The sequence below is a fragment of the Tamandua tetradactyla genome, chromosome 10, assembly GCF_023851605.1.
Source record: "Tamandua tetradactyla isolate mTamTet1 chromosome 10, mTamTet1.pri, whole genome shotgun sequence".
In the NCBI taxonomy this organism is placed as follows: Eukaryota; Metazoa; Chordata; class Mammalia; order Pilosa; family Myrmecophagidae; genus Tamandua; species Tamandua tetradactyla.
The window spans coordinates 36,520,377-36,536,553 of record NC_135336.1 but is presented as its reverse complement, the minus strand read 5'-3'; the positions used below and the strand labels follow the sequence as shown (position 1 = coordinate 36,536,553).

Sequence of the window (16,177 nt, the reverse complement as noted above, 5' to 3'; positions counted from 1 at the left end):
TCATGTTCCTAAGCACTAGAGCCTGTGAATGTCACCTTATTTGGAAAAAAGATTCTTTGCAGATGTAATTAATTTAGGCATATTGAGATGAGATCATTTTGAATTAGTGTGAATCATAAATCCAATGGTGAGTTTATGTCCATATATTACAGTTTTTTCAGCTTCTGGAATATGTAGATTCATGGCTTTCATTGAATTTGTGCATTTTTCAGTCAATATTTCTTGAGACATTCTTTCCGTCCTCTTTACTTTCTCTTTTTCTTTTTGGGCTTCCATTAGTATGTTTGATAGTGTCCCACAGATATATGAGGTTCTGTTCATTTTTCTTCATTCAGTTGTCTTTGTAATCTTCGGAATATATATTAGTATAATATAAGTTACATACTTATATAATTTAGACTTCATTGAGAATGAATTTCCTTTATTTATTTGACCATGTTTATGATGATTGATTGAAATTTTTTTCTAGTAAGTACAACCCCTATACTACCTCAGAGACAGTTTCTTCTTACTGGACTTTTTCTTTGTGTATGAACCAGAATTTCCCGTCTTTTTACATACCTTGCATTTATTATTGTATTTATTATTATTATTATGTGGCAACTTTTGAAAGCATACTTTCTTACAGAGTGTGTTGCTATTTCTGTTTTCTTGTTGATGTGGTTGTTGTTCTGTTTGTTTTATAATGTTCCCGGATAAGTTCTATAATGTCTGAATTCCATGTAGTGTGCAGTCACTGAAGTTCCTGTTTGGTTAGCTTGGTATTTAGCTGATGAGTGTTCAGAGAATTGTAAGGGCCTTGAATCAATGCCTTCCACCTATGCTAAGGAAATCTGTGTGTACGTTGAGGCATACCTTCACTATCCAGGCTGGCTACAATTCTGCTTTAGCCTTACTTCATGTCTGCTGAAAACCTCAAGGTCATCCAGAGTGAGAAAATAGGGCACTTGCAGATGTTTTCTGAGCATGTACAGAGCCCTGAACATTTACATGGACTTCTCTATCCCCAGGAATGTGTAAGAGCTTTTCAAAGCTCACTATAGACAACTCATTTCAAGATTCCTTGCTTACCCCAGCTGGTATCACAGGCTCAGGGAGCTATAGTTTTAATATTTGATACTGATTGTTTTCCAAAATGCCTTCGAGCTAAAGCTTTTCCCATTGACTGAGTTCTGGACCAAGTCAAACAAACAATGTTCTGCAAATGAGGCTTTTCAAAGAAACAGGTCAAATAGTGAGAATGTTCTGAGGTCGGAACTTTTGTAGAATTCCAAACATGGGGTGCCTCTCCATTGGCTGGAATTCTGTTAGTTGTCATAGTTACATTGTTTTGAAGCTGCTGGTTTTCAAGGTTACTGTAGAGCTGGGAAGCAAGTTTAGCTGTAGGTCAAGCAAAACACCATATAAGCTGCTGTTCTTACTGAAATTCCTCTGTTTTTCTTTATAAATGCTCCTCAGGTTGTTGCAAGCCTTTGGTTAATTTTCAGAGTTTTAGCCAAGTTGGTTTTGACAGTTTTAGTGGGCATTTCCATTGCTTTTATGGGGGAGAAATCTTGTGGAGACTTTCAATCACTATTCCAGAAGTTTTATTCTTAAACATTTTTTGAAGGTCATTTTTTTCATACAACAGCATCACAGTACATGTGTAAAGGTGGTAGTTAAGAGTATTCTAGGGCAGTATTGTCCATTAGAAATATTATCTGAGGCACAAATATGACCCATGTGTTATTTTAAATTTTTAGTAGTCACATTAAAATAAGTAAAAAGAAACATGTTAACTTGACTTTTACAATATATTTTATTTGACTCAATAAATCCCAAACATCATCACTGCAACATGCAATCATTATAACATATTAATTAGATATTTGACATTTATTTTCATATAGCCTTATAGATTTGTTGTATTTTACACTTGCATCATATCTCAATTCAGATTAGCAATAATTCAAGAGCACAACATGTATTTAGCAGCTACCATATTTGTAAGTGAAGTTCTAAAGCAAAACTGCTTCCATTATTCCCTATTTTGCCACTTGCTACCTGTATGACCTTTGCTATTTACTTAATTGCTTGGTCTTATCTCAATTTTCACAATTTATAAGATGAATTTAAATTCATTTTTACCTTATAGCAGGGCTGAAAAACTATAGCTTGTTGGCCATATACAGCTCACTGCCTGTTTTTGTAAATAATGTTTTATCGGCATTCAGTCATGCTCATTCATTTGTGCTCTCCCTGTGACTGCTTGTCAATTACAGTAGCAGAATTGAGTATTGGTGAAGAGATTTCATGGCACATGGAGCCTAATAGTTTTATTATTTGGCTATTTATGGACACAGTTTGTTACCCCCTACCTTAAAGGATTATTGTTAGGATTAAATGATTTAACACATGTAAAATATTCTTAACAGATGCTAACCCATAAGAAATATCTCCCATATATTAGCTAAAATCATTATATATAGACATACCCTAAGAGAAAATATATCTGATTTCACTTTGCCTCTGAGACTAATGCAATTGTAAAGAAATAATACTTTTCAAAGTTAGCATAGTTAGCAAAAATATGTTTTTCTTTAATTATCATTAATTTTATAATAAAACAGACCTGAAATTTTGATTTTGGGCTGTACAATACTCATCATACAAAGTATATTAAGAAACTACATTACCCCAATATATTCCAAATTGTGGTTCGTTATTGAAAACCACTTTCAGAATTTATCTTTGCACTTGAGTATTTTTGTAATGATAAAGAAGAAGGTTAGCTATAGAAGTCTATTTTCAAAAGTCATCACTCCACATCTGTGCAGGTTTGAAATGATGTATGTACCCTAGAAAAGCCGTGTTTTAATCCTAATCCCATTTTGTAAAGCAACCATTTCTTCTAATCCGTATTTAGTATTGTATGTTTGGAACTGTAATTAGATCATCTCCCTGGAGATATGATTTAATCAAGAGTGGTTGTTAAACTGGATTAGGGGATGATATGTCTCCACCCATTTGGGCGGATCCTGATTAGTTTCTGAAGTCCTATAAAAGAGGAAACATTTTGGAGAATGAGAGAGATTCAGAAAGAGCAGAAAAGAATGACATAGTAACGAGAAGCAAAGAGAACCAGCCAGCGACCTTTAGAGATGAAGAAGAAAAATGCCTCCCAGGGAGCTTCATGAAACAGGAAGCCAGGAGAGAAGGCTAGCAGATGATGCCTTGTTTGTCATGTGCCCTTACATCCAAGAGAGAAGCCCTGACTGTGTTCGCCATGTGCCTTCTCACTTGAGAGAGAAACCCTGAACTTCATTGGCCTTCTTGAACCAAGGTATCTTTCCCTGGATGGATGCCTTTGATTGGACATTTCTATAGACTTTTTAAAATTGGGACATTTTCAAAGCCTTAGAACTGTAAACTAGCAATTTATTAAATTCTCCTTTTTAAAGCCATTCCATTTCTGGTATGTTGCATTCCAGCAGCTAGCAAACAAGAACAACATCCTTAATTCATTCATGAGCTCTCATATATGAGCCAGTCAATGGGGAATTTTCATAATGGCTCAAATGTTGCCAAATAACCCATTGGGTTTATTTCTTGCTAATAATATTGTCATGGCAGGTGATTTTCTAAGGGAGAAAAGGAACCTGTGGGCAAACTTCTAGTCTTGATCCTATGTGGTTCCTCATAGTCATTGCTTCCAAATAGTTGTTAATGACAGAAGAAAACCAGTTTGACTAAAACAACTGTCTTATGAAATACTTGTTAGAACAGCCTTGATAAGTAGCTACTGCCTTATTTGTTCTCATTAGAACAATTTATTTTTAAATTCCAATTTAATGGAAATTTAATTGAAGTCCATTGGTTGCTTGTGTTCTCTCCTTCCATTTTTTCCATATGCATTTAATATTTAACCAATATCATTGTGTATATGCTATGGCAGGGGCTGTGGGCACACAGAAATTAACAGTTAAGACTTTTTTTTTGTTTTACCTTGTTTTGTTTTCAGCAGATGAATGGTGAGAAAGTGAGACTTAAATTATATGTGTAAGCATCCATGGAAATTTTACCCCAGAGATTTAAGGCTTCTGCAGATGGCTTATTTCCTCCCTGCTCCTCACTTCCAGCTCAGTATTATTAAGCTAAGAAGAAATAAACATTTTCCCTTCTGGATACCACATTTAATCCAGGGATTTTATTGATTCATGGAACCTAAGAATCTTACTTATCTGATGCATTCTTGATATACTCATGAATAAATTGCCTCCCCTTTGATTGGCCTTGCATTTAACATATTCATAAGGGTTTCCATAACATAATGGCAACGGGGGGGGGGGCGGGGGGGGTGTTGTGTCCTGCTTGAATAGGGTGACATTTCAAATGCAAATTAGTAACTGGGACTTAAGAATCAGAAAGCAGAGGAAGTTTTGAGGCTTTGGGTCCATTCCTTTGGTAGTATTTGGCCCCATCATTAATCTGAGGATTGAGAAAAGATGAGGGTCATTGGATATTACATGGTTAACAACAGAGGCATCAAGAGGTATTGTTGCTATTGTCTATACCAGGATTTTTCACAGCTACACAAAGTGTTCATGACCATTAGTTCCTCATGTTTGGGGAAAAAAAGTTCTTGTTCTTCATCTGGTTCCCCCATGGCATGTTTTTGGATTTTTATACAATTTAGTACAATCTCCTCTATGGATCCATTTTTTCAAGAAATTTCTTCATGTGCAGCCATCAGCAAAATATTAAATACAATATAATTTATATGATTAGTATATACAGTATATGGAATATAGCCATTTTATCTTCTAGGAATTCTTTTTATTAGAAAAAAATGTGCGTTTACAGAACAATCATGCGTAAAATACAGGATTCCCACTTACCATCCTGTCAACACCTTGCATTTGTGTGGAACATCTGTCACAATTGATGACAGCATATTTTTATAACTGTATAATTAACCACAGCCCATGGTTAATTTAGGGTTCACTCTTTGTGTAATATAGTTTCATGGATTTTTAAAAAAATTTGTATTCTTTTACCATAAATACAATCTACTATTCAACTTTTAATCACATTCAGATGTATATTTAACTGCTGTTAATTATGTTCACAATGTTGTGATTTCATTACTACCATCTATTACCAAAACATTTCTATCATTCCAAAGTGTACAGTAGGAATCCTGTACATTTTAAGCCTTTCTCCACCCCATCCCCTGGTAAACAATATTCTTGATTTTGACTCTGAGTTTGCTTATTCCAGTTATGTCAATCAATGAGATAATATATATCTATTCATCTGTATCTGGACTATTTCACTCAACCTGATGTTTATCTTTGTTGTATGTATTAAGATTTCATTCCTTTTTATGGCTGGATAATATTGCATTGTACATATATAACACATTTTATTTTTATATCCATTGGTTGATGTAGACTTGGGTTGCTTCCATCTTTCAGCAAATGTGAGTAATCCTCTATGAACATCAGTGTGCAAATATCTGCTCAATTCTATGCTTTTCATTCTTTTGGAATATGTATGCAGTGAGATTGCCAGGTTATATGATATAGTTTTATACTTGGCTTTCTAAGCAATCACCAGTCTGTCTTCCACAATGGCTGTACCATTTTGCATTACCACAAGCAATAAATGAATGCTCCTATATCTCCACATTCGCTCCAATACTTGTTATTTTCAGTATACTTGATACCAGTCATCCTAATGGGTGTGAAATGGTATCTCATTATGGTTTTGATTTGCATTTCCTTGTTGGCTAATGATGTCAGACATCTTTTCATGTGCTTTCTGACTGTATATCTTCTCTGGAGAGATGTCTATTGAAGTCTTTTGTTTTCATTTTATAATTGGGTTGTTGGTATTTTTGTTAAGTTAAAGGATTTCTTTATATATTCTGGATATTAAACCTGTATAGGATATATTATTTCCAAATATTTCCTCCCATTGTGTAGGTTATCCTTTTACCTTCACAATATAGATGGTCCTTTGATTTGTAGAAGTTTTTAATTTTATGAGGTCCCATTTATCTATTTTTTTCTTTTGTTGGTTGTGTTTTGAGTGTAAATCTAAGAATTAATTTCCTAAGAACGTCCTGAAGGTGCTTCCCTAAGTTTTCTTGTAGGAGTTTGACAGTTCTAATTCTTATATTCAGGTCATCAATATGTTTTCAGTTCAGTATTTTATAAGCTATGAGGTAGGGGTCATCTTTTTTTTTTTTTTTTTGGCAAATGGAGATCCAATTTTCCTAAGCATCAGTTTTTGAAGGATTATTCTTTTCCATTTTCTTTGCCACCTTAACAAAATTAGCTAGCCATAAATGTGATGGTTTGTTTCTGAGCTCTCAATTCAATTCCTTGCTGTATAAATTGGTCTTTGTACAAGTACAATGCTGGTTGAAGTATTGTGGATTTGCAATAAGTTTTATAAATGAAGTTGTTCAAGTTCATTCTTCTTTTACTAGGTTGCTAGCTTCTTTTACTGGATTTTAGCTATTCAGGACCCCATTGGTTTCCATGTAAATTTCGTGATTGTCCTTTTCATTTCTGAAAAGAAGGTTGTAGGAAATGTGTTTGAGATTTTGCTAAATGTATAAATTGCTTTGAATAAGGTCGACACCTTAATGATATTTAGCCTTCAAATTCATGAACACAGGATATCTTTCCACTTATTTAGGTCTTCTTTGATTTCTTTTTAGAGGCAATTTTATTGAGATATATTCACATACCATATAATATCCAAAACATTGCAGTATTTGAATAGCCTGTATATTATACTGTTTGAATAATAACCAGTGGTTCACAGGATCATGATCTAGTTGTGTATTCATCACCACAAACAATTTTGAACATCACGATTAATAAAAAAAAGGATAAAAGTAAAAAGATAAAAGAAAACACAAAGTGTCCCATACCCCTTATCCCCCCATTATTACTTTATTTGTTGCCTCTATTTTCTTACTCATTTGCCCATATACTGGATAAAGGGGGTGTCGGCCGCAGGTTTCCAAAATCACACTGTTAAAGCTATGTAGTTAGACAGTTGTCTCCAACTGTATGACTCCAAGCTACTGGATTACAGTTCATCGATTTCAGGTATTACCTTCTAGCTATTCTATTACACTAAAAACTATAAAGGGGTAACTATGTAATGCGTAATATCACCCCCAGAATAACCTATTAACTCTATTTGAAATCTATCAGCACTGAAACTTGATTCTCTTTCATTTCTCTTCCTCCTTTTGGTCAAGACGTCTTTCTCAATCCCATGAGACTGGGTCCAGGCTCATCTCTAGGAGTTCTGTCCCACACTGCCAAGGAGATTTACCCCTATGTACCACATAGGGGGTAGGGCAGTGAATTTCCTGACAAGTTGCCTTAAATAGATAGGTCTCATATGAGCAACAAAAGAGCTTCACTGGGGTGAATCTTAGCCATATTAGTCTCCACTTCTCCTTTGCAGGAATAAGTTTTATAAGAAAAAACTCCAAAATTGAGATTTCTTCCTATTAAATTTGTAGTCCCTAATCCTTGCAAGTATATCAGGAATTCCTCAGATGAGGAAGTTAAATATTTCCACTCTTTTCCCCACTTCCTCAAGGGGGGTTGAAAATACTTTCTTATTCTCTGACAAAATTACTCTGGGATATATTGAGGCACCACACTGACCCATACAAACCAATAAGATCTTATTCCCTATAAAAGTTTCCTTGTAATTATAGTGTTTGAATAACCCGACCATACACGTTAAAATAGTGTGACAGAGAAAATATAAATTTTGCACCTCTCCCTTTGGTCTCACACAGAAGTTGAAGTTTTAAAACATAATCAATATCATCCTTTACCCTGTATTCTGATTTACCTTAGTCTTAACCAGATTTGCTTCATTCATATCTCTTATTGAAGTCTGGTCTCTTTTTCACCTTTTTTTGACAGTTGCTGTATGGGGCAATGCTGAATTTCAGAGCTAAAGAAGTCTAGATCTGAGTCTTAGGTGTCACACAGATACACGAAATTCCAATGAATGACCAGGTTATGCACAAAGAGTTCAGCATCTCAGAAATTAGAAATAAAAATTGCATCTCAGGAGTAGATAGTCTAGGAATCTTTACAATAAACCTTTCCTTGATAAACTATGCTCTTGGACTCAATTCTCAGTTTGCACATTATAGTTAGTCCATATTAGTGAGACAGGATAAAGTTTGCCTTTTTATTTCTGGATTATTTCACTCAAAACACTATCTTCAAGGTTCATTCACCTAGTTGCATGCCTCACAACTTCATTTCTTCTTGCAGCTGCTCAATATTCCATTGTATGTATACACCATAGTTTGCCTGTCCATTCATCAATCAATATGCCCTTAGACCACCTCCATCTATTGCAAATCATGAATAATGCTGCTATTAACACCAATATGCAAATGTCCATTCATGCCCCTACTTTCACTTCTTCCAAGTATATACCTAACAACAAGGTTGCAGAATCATTTGGCAACCCTATATTTAGCCTCCTGTGGAACCACCACACTGCCTTCCATTTGAGTTGCAACATTCTACTGAAAATAATGCCAAAATATAGTGTCATTTGATTTGGTCCTTGAATAGTGATTGGGCAATTTTGGGCTTTAAAATAATTCCAGGTGAATGAATATTTGACAAAACTGTATTCATTTATCATATATCCAGAAAAATGTAAATTAATATGGATGAACCATGTAGTAAGCAGAAAGAGATAACAACCAATTTGAATTAAAAAAAAATACAGTAAGAAAGGTCTTGTTCAAAGAATATTTCTTATGCTGTGTTTGTCCATGCACTACAGGAAAACACAAGTCAGGGAAGAGTTTTCAGGTAGAAATAAAATATATTTAAATTACCAATGTTCTTCCCAATGGGTAAAAAAGATGAAAAAGAAAAATAATTATATGTTGGCCTCTTGGAAAGGAAAGCTTCTTTTTTTTTCTATCTTTAGGTCTCAGTAAGAGAATAGGTATTACTATATCTTGAGAAAATAGGAAAATTTCTGAGTCTGAATGAAGTTAAACTCTCTCTCTTCATTGTCCTTTTGACATTCCTATAATACTTTTCTCTTTAAATTACATCTTTGTTCCATGAAGCTGGTGAAATGAAGCAGGTTGAGATGCCTAGTAGGAAGCTTAAGCTTCTTACTCTGGGACTAAGGAGAAAAAAGCACCCAGTACCCTTTTCCACGGCAGGCTTGTTCTTGGACTCATTAATGAAGCTACTATTTCAATATGGGATTAGTGCAAGTTTTAGCATAGCCTTCCTTGTTGACATTTTGGGCTGGATAATTCTTTCTTGTGGGATTCTGCCCTGTTCATTGTGAAATGTTTAGCAGCATCCCTGACTTCTCTCCTCTGGACAACAGAGCAACTCCCCCTCTAGATGTGATGTGATAACTAAAGAGGTCTCAGACCCTGAGAAATTTTCTATTCAGGGCAGGTATATCATCCCTCATGTCGTAAAGGTGACTGGGGAATCTTTTTGAATCGTGGGTTCAAATATTAGGTTTATGTTGCAGTTTGCAAGTTGCTGGAATACACTACACCAGAAATGGAACAGTTTTTAAAAAGGAGAATTTATTCAGTTGTGAGTTTACAGTTCTAAGACCATAAAAATGTCCAAATTAAAGCAAGGCTATAAAACTATCTAATCTAAGACATCCAGGAAAATATACCTTGGTTCAGGAAGGCCGATGGCATTTGGGGCTTTTCTCTCAGCTAGAAAGGCACATGGCAAGGTCTGCTGACTTTCTCTTCAATGTCTTCCCCAGGACTGTTTCTGTACTTTTGGCTCTGTTGGTTCTGGTGGCTGTAAAGCTTTTTCCAAAATGGTTGTCTCTTAAAGGGCTCCATTAAGCAACCCCATCTTGAATAGATGGAGACACATCTCCATGAAAACCATCTAATCAACAGTTTATACCCACAATTGGGTGGGTCACATCTCCATGGAAACAAACAGATCCCACCCAGCAACACTGAATGACAATTAAAGAACTTGGCTTTTCTGGGGCACACAACAGATTCAAACCAGCACAGTTTATTTCTCCCAAATATGAAAAATGTTGATTTTCCCCATGATCCAATTATGAGTATGAGGATTATATATTAAGAACTATGGTTTTAAAGCTAATATTCAAGATCATAAATTTTCCTAGAGTATACCCTTTCCCTTTTCCCGTTAGAAACTGCATACTAAGTAATCACTCAATAATTCAGAGGTTGAGGATTCTGGGGTCACAGGTCTTTGCTAAATGAAATAATCTTATCTCAATTTAATTTATAATGCTAACACAGTAATACACTAGAACTATAGTGTATGAACTAGTTTCTGGCAATAAGTCATCAAATTTCTGTGCAAATTACCTAGGTAAAATAGCAAAAGATGGAGACTCAAATATCCAAACAGTAAGACTAGCAAATCATTTCATTAATAATTGAGATGAATTGTCACTTATCACTTAGTAGTTCTAGCTGAAATTAGACCTAATGTAGATTTTTTTCTCAAGCATGGTGAGGCTGTTCCTCCTGAAAGGACAGTAGAAAGATTTAAATATCAAATCATTCCTGTCTAAAGAGAAATCACATTCCCATCCTGATGAACCTTCTAATCCTATTTTCATTTGTTAATCTTTCTATCCCAAGAGAGAGCAAATACAGAAAATAAAGTAATTGAATTGAGAAAAATAAGGCTAACTTTTAGTAATAAATTTAATTCATGGTGAAAATAAAGCTTTGAGGTGAGGTGTAGTTTGAGAGTTGATAAATGGGAACTCTGGTAATTGGGTATGACAGGAATTATGTTATTTAATGTACAAATGTATGCTAAATGTCTTTTTTTTTTGTCATTTAGCATATTGGAGAACCAACCTTTGGAGTAGGAGAAGATGCCAGCTCCTTACAGTAGAAGCATACCAGAACCTTGAAATTCAATGGTTTTTACTGATAGATTTTAAAAGTGAATTTTCCCATGACTAAATGGACATAAAGCTGGTCCTTGGTCAAGCCACATATATCCTGTGAGAGGCAAATGCTGAGCTACTGAATTCTCTGTTGATCCAAGGTCAAATAGAGAACATAAAATAAACGAGCAGAACAAAGAAAGCAGAAGAGCATCCAGAGGAATGGAATAAAGAATATGCTGCTGGAAGTGGACTATTTGTGACATTGTTTTACTAAGTCAATAGAATTCTAAAATAGGTCCTCTGAAGATCAAAGTGGGAATCTATATGGGGGATAAAACTGAGGAGAAAGATGAAGAAATGAGGAAACTGAATCAGATTTAAAAAGCAATAGTCTAGATAAGAAAGAATATGAGTGGTCTTTTCATTTTCCACTTAAGATGTATAAAGCTCCTGGGAGCTCAGATGCAAGGAGAGTTTATTCCATTCACAGACTCTACTGCACAAACCTTTACTGGGTACCAACAAGATTGGGGTTAGGGGAGAAGACAGGAGAAACTTTCCCTCAACAGTGCAGGACTGAAAGAGGGGCATAGCTGATACTGTAGAAAGGGTAGAAGATACTGCCTGGGTTCTTTTCCTACAAGTAACAGCAAACTCTGTCATTCCTAGGGCATTGGAGAGAACCACTGTAGTGAAGAAGAAAAATAGAAAAATTCCCTATTTCTGGGCAAGGTGTTTCAATACTAATCTGAAACCATTAGAGATCTCCAATGAAAGCTAGAAGAGAATGATCACTGAGTGAGACTTGGTTCAAAACCCAAAGACTGGAGGCTTGCCTAAGTCCTAGGCAGGACCAGAACAACAAAGGACAGCAACAAAGGACTCTTCCTATTCTCCCCATTAGTGTAGCAAGCATCAACTAATAGCAGTGAATCACCTGGGAAGGGCTAGATGATGCAAGATCTTTAATGACACACAGACTCATGGAGAAGAACTAAAACTGAGGACAGTCAAAATACTGAGAAAAATTCTTTGGCACAAAAGTCTCCCTTTAAACAATTTAACTTTTGAGAAATGTGAAGGTGATGGTACATTGAAAGTAACCATAAGAGCAAGATTCAAACCCAGTTCACCTTCTTAGTAGACTACCTCAATCCTCTCCTCTAAACACAGACTGAAAGCCTGTGTCTTTACAAAGCCTATGTTTATACAAAGGTGCCTACCCATTTCCAAAAATAAATGCTACTTACCTCATCTTAATTGTCCTACACAAGATATACAGCTCCTAATAAAAATTTGAGACACACAAAAGCAAGAGAAAATAATTCACTGAAAAGGAAAAGACCTCAACAGAAATAGTGTTCTATATTTATGAACGCTCAAGGAATTTATAACAGCATGATTAATATATTAAAGGATTCTGTGTAAGGACCAGAAGAATGAATGAAGAGGTGTGGAATTTCATCCAGAAATGAAGAAATAAGTTATAATTTTGAAAGACAAAGCTAAAATAGTACATGGAATAACATTTATAGATTAAATGCCTGTCATAGAAAAGAAGAAATGTCTCAAATCAGTGGTTTCGGATTCTACTTAAAAACATCTAAAAAGTAAGATCAAACTAAATTTAGACCAAGCAGGAGAAAGGAACTTTAAAAAGATTGTGACACAATTCAACAACACTGAAAACAAGAAAATAAATTGATAAATTTCAGCCAAGAAGAAAAAAATTTAAAAAAATACAGAAAAACAATATCCGGGATGAAAGAGAGGAAATTACAACAGACTGTACATCATCAAAAGGATAGTAAGAAAATATCATGGTCAACTTGATGCCTTAAAAAACTTTGAAAGATATAAACTACCAAAGCTCACTTAAGAAGAAATAATCTAAATACATTTATTAAAGAAATTGAATTTGGATTTGAGAAACCTTCCAACGAAGAAAACTCCTGTAGAGAGGACTCCAGTGGAAAACTAAACAGAAGTTTAAAAGAAGAAATAATATAACTTCTAAACAAACAATTACAGAAAATACAAGAAAACTATACCTCAGCCAACTCATTTTATGAAGCCAGCACTACTCTGATACTGAAACCAGAATAAGATATTGCAGGGGGAGAAAACTAGAGACTAGTGTTCATTATGAATACAGATGCAAAAATCCCTAGCAAAATATTAACAAATCAAAAGTGGAGATACAAAAACAGGATAATACATTATAGCCTAGTGTGGTTTACCCCAGAAATGTAAGATAGTCAATTTTCAAACATCATCAGCATAATTCACCATATCAAAAGAGTAAATAGGACAAATCAAAATGGATACAACAGATGTGGAAAATTTTTTTACCAAATTCTACCACCATTTATGTTATAAACTCTCATCAAAATGAGAAAAGAAGAGAAAGTCCTACTGTCTTAATTTTTTGTACTAACCTAACAAATGTTTAGTACAAAAACCTACAGCTAATGTCATACTCAGTAGTGAAAAACTGATTACTGTCTCCCTAAGATTAGAAGAAGGCAAGGATGTCTTCTCTCACCACTCCTAGTCAACACCAAATGGGATGTAATACAGAACACACTAACTAAATAAACATCACAATTAAATGAACTAATTAACTACCTAAGTAAATAAATGACATGCAGGTTGAAAGGAAGAAATAAAATCTCTTTTAAACATACGATCTGCTTGATTACTAGAACTAATAAGTAAATATAAAAAATCAATATGCAAAATCCATTGTATGCCAAACTACTGCAATGAACAATTAGAAATTTAAATGAAGTAAATATCATTGGTGGGAGCACCAAAAAATATGAAACATCTAAAATTATGAAACACCTAGGGGTAAATACAACAAAATATTGCAGGATCTGTGGGCTTAAAAATACAAAAATGGAATGACAGAAATCAATGAATAATTAAATAGATATACTTTCATATATTAGAAGAACATATTGTTAATATATCAAGTCTCAACTGATGTATATATTCAACACAATCCCATTCAAAACCCCAGCAAGATTTTTTATAGATATCAACAAGAAGATTACAAAACTCTGATAGAAAAGTAAAGAGACTAGGGATTCCTATAAAGTGACAGCACCCAAGACAGTATAATATTAACAAAAGGGTAAACATATAGATGAACAAAATAGAACTGAAAGTCCAGAGATAGATGTACTGTGAGAGGTTTATTGATTTTCAACAAATGTTTAAAAGAATTTCAATAGAGAACAGATAATCATTTCAACAAATGGTGCTGAAAAAAGTATACGTTCATATCTCACATCACATGCAAAAATTAACTCAAAATGACTCATGGATCTTAGTTTATAATCTGAAAATACAAAAATGTTTCAAAGAAATCTGGAATAAAAAGTTGAGAGCTTGAGTTAAGCAAAGATCTCTTCAATACAAAATCAAAAGCATTATCCAGAAATGAAAATAATGATGTAAAGCGTGATCAAAAATTTAAAATCTAACAAACTAAAATGTACATCATCACTCTGAAAGACACTGCTGAGAGAACACAGACTTAATGACTTGGAGAAAATATTTCCAAAGCTCATGTCTGATAAAGGCCTTTGTATCTAGAATATATAAGAAGCATTCGTAATTCAATAATAAAATCAACCCAGTTGCATGGTTAAAATAGCTGAACAGACACTTGACAAAAAAAGACATATGAAGGCAAATAGGTCATGTAAAGATGCTCTACACTATTTGTTATTAAAGAAATACAAATTAAACTACAATGAAATATCACTACACACTTACTAAATTATCTAAACTTAAACAATATTAAGTCATGATGAGAATGCAAAGCAGCTAGAATTCTCATACTCTGAAGGTGTAATAATGGTGCAGCCCTGTGCAGTTTGATACTATTATGTACCCCAGAAAAGCCATATTTTAATCCTGAGCCAGTCCTGTGGGGCCGGACCTATTTTCTTAGGAGAACTTTGATTGGATTGTTTCTATGGAGATATAACACACCCAGTTGTGGGTGTGACCTTTTGGTTAGACGGAGATGTGACTCCATCAATTCAAAGTTGGTCTTGATTAGTTTACTAGAGTCCCTTAAAAGCGGAAACATTTTGGAGAAACCTCAGATGCAGATGCTTGTATAACAGTTGTTTCAGAGCTGACAGAGACATAAATGTTCGGAGATGCTCGGAGTGCTGACAGAGCAGATGCCTAGACATGGGCAGATCCAGCAGATGTTGTGATGTGTCTTTCTATGAGAAGCTAAGCAAGCCAGAACCCAGAGTTGTGTCCCAGAGGAGCTAAAGTAAAGGTCCATATACACTTAGGGATGAAACTACTGACATCAGAAGCTGGAAGCAATGGAACTGGGAACAAGGACCATCAGATGCCAGGCACATGCGTTCCCATGTGACATCAGCCTTTCTTGAGTCAAGATATATTTTCCTGGGTGCCTTTGTTTGGATATTTTTCTGATCTTAAAACTTTAAGCTTACAACTTAATAAGTTCCCTACTTAAAAGCTGCTTCATTTCTGATATATTGCATTCTGGAAATTTAGCAAACTAAAACAAGACCTACAAAAATAGTTCAGCATTTTCTTATAAATTTAACATACACATACTACCCAGTAATTTCGTTATAATATAGGTATCCAAGAGAAAGGAAATTTAAGTTTATGCAAAATCTTACACACAAGTGTTTTATATATTACCTATTTTCATAATCTCTAAAATAGAAGGGAACACACAAAAATATACGTAACAACATAACTGAATATCAAATGCACTATGCACAATGAAAGTAGACTGAAAAGGCTACATGCAGTTTGACATTAATATTCTGGAAAAGGCATAACTTCAGAAGCAGAAAACAGGTCAGTGTTTTCATGATCTGATGGTGAAAGGAAAAGTTGACAGCAAGGTGACATAAGGGAATTTTGAAGGTGATGGAACTGTTGGAACTGTTTTAATTTTAACTATGACAATTAAGGAAATATAACTCAATGAACACTTCTGAAAATTTTAATGTCAAATTGTCTATACATGTAAAAGGGAGAAACATACATTCTAAATTATTGATGAGAATAAAATTCCTTGCAAACAAGGTCCAATGTGCAGACACAAAAGAATTAGCAGGGGAGCAAAATTTAGCATTAACGGGATGACAGAGCATAAATAGATAAACTATAGTAGTAAATGTGATCAATAGCTATCATCATCAAATAGTTACTTCCCCTTATTAAGAAG

At 34.5% G+C, this 16,177-nt stretch overlaps 2 long non-coding RNA genes across 4 annotated transcripts in view; one reads left to right on the top strand and one right to left on the bottom strand.

The window, feature by feature from the left end:
• The window catches only part of LOC143647870 (uncharacterized), a 108,916-nt gene that overhangs the window by 20,459 nt on the left and 72,280 nt on the right, over positions 1 to 16,177 (bottom strand). The window lies entirely within an intron of this gene.
• Positions 1,351 to 11,180, top strand: LOC143647869 (uncharacterized). The gene is made up of 2 exons (XR_013158223.1): positions 1,351 to 1,458; positions 10,884 to 11,180. It is a non-coding gene; the product is annotated as an uncharacterized LOC143647869 (long non-coding RNA).